Source organism: Seriola lalandi, unplaced genomic scaffold, assembly GCF_002814215.2.
Source record: "Seriola lalandi dorsalis isolate HSWRI2012SDOR001 ecotype SW California unplaced genomic scaffold, Sedor1 jcf7180002034099, whole genome shotgun sequence".
Taxonomy (NCBI): domain Eukaryota; kingdom Metazoa; phylum Chordata; class Actinopteri; order Carangiformes; family Carangidae; genus Seriola; species Seriola lalandi.
Window position 1 is genome coordinate 1 of NW_019504693.1, and position 2,851 is coordinate 2,851.

General features: G+C 41.4%; 1 long non-coding RNA gene across 1 annotated transcript; it reads right to left on the reverse strand.

The window, feature by feature from the left end:
- Positions 1-26: 26 nt before the first annotated feature.
- LOC147819879 (uncharacterized) lies at positions 27-2,831 on the reverse strand. The gene is made up of 3 exons (XR_015436100.1): positions 2,009-2,831; positions 1,060-1,100; positions 27-224 (listed from the first exon to the last, which is right to left on the reverse strand). It is a non-coding gene; the product is annotated as an uncharacterized LOC147819879 (long non-coding RNA).
- Positions 2,832-2,851: the final 20 nt, after the last annotated feature.

Consider the following 2,851-nt stretch of genomic DNA (forward strand, 5'->3'; position numbering starts at 1 on the left):
GTATTTAGTTTTCAGGAGAGGAATTATTGTAGGTCTGATGTGGTGTTTCACTCGTTCCCTCACCGTCTTCTCATCGTTCTCAAAAGCCTCACGGGCCTCCTCATAGGTGCAGACTTCTTCACGGCACTCCCTCTGGATGTCACCCTGCTTCATCTCCTCCAGCAAGAAGTTTGCCCTGCGCAGCCGCCGCAGCACAGAGTGGGCTGCGTCCGCCGGCAGGAACACTGAGAGGAGGGAGATAGGGGGAGAAGTGGAGGTGGAGAGAAGAGACAAGGGCAAAGAGGGGGAAAAGATGTGAGATTTAGAGATTTGTGAGAGAGAAAAAAAAAACATGAATCAAGATAATAGGTGGAGACATTAGGGGTAGGGATGAGTCAGCAAGCACAACAGCAGGGAGGAGACAAAGGGGTAGAATTAAGCAAAGATAGAGAGTACTGAAAAATAGAAGAGGATAGAGATGCCAAAAAAATGCAAAAAGGGGAAAAAAGGGAGAGAGAAAGAGGTGGGGACTGAAACAAAGGCAGTAGAGCAGAGCCGAGCGCTACCCAGTGCCCACATTTCTGCATAAAAACAAAAGTTCCTTTGATTTAGGCATCCATCCATGGGCCACATAAGAGAAACTGGAGGAATTAACTTAGTGAGACACAGCGTCGCTCTGTTTCACACATCCCGGACAAGAACATAAACTCTCCGACAGAAACTGTGCACAAGATGCCGCAACATGCCCTGGTAATGTATGATGTGCTACCGTACTAACAAGTAATGGCCTCTGTGTGATGAGTTCAGAGGTGTGATCAGCACGAGACTTGAAAAGAAATAAATAAATAAATAAGCTGCAAAAATGCAGGGAAACAAGAAATACCCCTAGAAAAGAATGGAGCATTGTGTGCTAACGAAAACAGAAAAAACCTGAAGAATCACATTCCAATGACTAAATTGTGTTTGTCAAACAATGTTGAAAATCTACACAATAGAAAAGGAAAATAAAGAACAAGAAATTGGAAAAGAGTTTCTAAATATACCGAGTGATGAAGTTCATGTAAATCTCAATAGACTTACCACTCCCCATGATTCCTGCGGGTCTGTTTAGGGTGATTTATCTGCAGGAAAACAAACACACATTAATAAATAGTTTTGAACCTGCAGATACACACCGGACAATAATGAACTTTGGCCCCATTTCAGAAAATTACACCTCTTCCTCTGTTTCTTTCTTAAGATAAACAGTCATTTAATGTGACATAAGAGCCAGCGAGCATTACTGTTGGGTATTTGACTCCTGCACTACAGAAATTACCTAATAAATTCTAGTGACTAGTGGATAATGCCACATTTTCCTTTAAAAGTGGATAGTTAAGGTTAACTAAAAGTGAATACAGTACATAGAAATAGTTGTATGATATGTCAGACATTTCCTCCGTGCTTTGGGGAAAAATAACACTTGAAGATAAAATGAAGTGATAGCTACTAATATTGTTTTAACGAGCTGCTGTTAAAGGGCGTTGCTGCGTTGTGAAAGTGAGACATCCTTGACCGAGGTGTCGGTGACCAATGGCGGCTATAGGCCAGTGTTACACATGGATGTGTTACGGAAATCCTGCTCGTAGCTGCCCAAAATAGAGCAGCGGAGACATCACTAACAAAGCGCCGCCGCCCCGTTACTCACATAATCACAGCGACGAATCAACAAATGGAAGCTGCATTGTTCAACAACATTGTTCAACACTGTTGGCTGAGCTTAACCGCGGCTGTTACCGGCCTGTTCTCGTCCGTACGGCGGTAGGTCGGTGAGCGGGCTGAGGCTGGTGGTTAGCGCCCCGTGTATTGACAAGCTGGGGATGATTTGTAGGATCAGTTCGCCTCCAGCCTCGGATGCGATTTAACGAGCGACACACGATTCAAACCACACAGGGGGTAGATAGAAAGTCCTCCGCTGTATACGACAGGTTTTACTTCGTGTCGAAACAGTCTGTCGATACGGAAATTAAAGTTAATCACACCAGCTTACCTCTTTTTGTCCCCAAAAAATCGCAGAAACGGTCCCTTGTCTTCTCTGCTGCTCCTGAGTGCAGCGCAGGCGCATCAGCTGTGTTTGCGTATAGCGGATCATGAACTGCCCATTCCCCCCAATTAAAGGGACAGTCCACATATCAACACAGATTACCCTTATCACTAATGACAACATACTATCACTACGGATATGTAACCCCAGATAACGGAATTTAAACAGCCTTAGTATTTGTCTTAATTGGACTCAGAAATTGAAATTTGAAATAGGTCTAATGTTGGATATTTACTGAATTTAAGCTCTAAACAAACGTATTGTTTTTCTACATGTATACCAGAAAACAAATTATATAGGCTACGAAGATAAAAGCACATGATTAGTATGTGTTGAAATATTCCTTAAATTAAAATTTAAATAAATTAATAAAAAATGAAATAAAAATAAATACATTTAAAAAGACCATTTATCTCCATATCTTTATTTCAGACCACACATACACTTCTGTGCTGTTTATAGAACTAAGTTGTGGAAACATAGTAACTCTTCTACAACAAATGATTCTAACTAGAATAATTTCCATTGTGTACCTACCAAACTATACCAGTTTACCGAGGTTACTATTCCTCTCAGTGTTGTACAACAGTTTCGGGGAAAAAAAAAGTCACAGTTGTACCCTTGCCTGGAAAAGCCAGCATATCAAATAATCATATCAAAATCACAGCTGGTAATTAAAAAGTACATATTTGAACATCAGTGCAGTTTGTACAGTCCCCTCCTGCAAATACTTCTTTAAAAGGAAAAGGGAGCCAGCCTGTTTAAGATATCTGTGCTACAAAGAGGAAA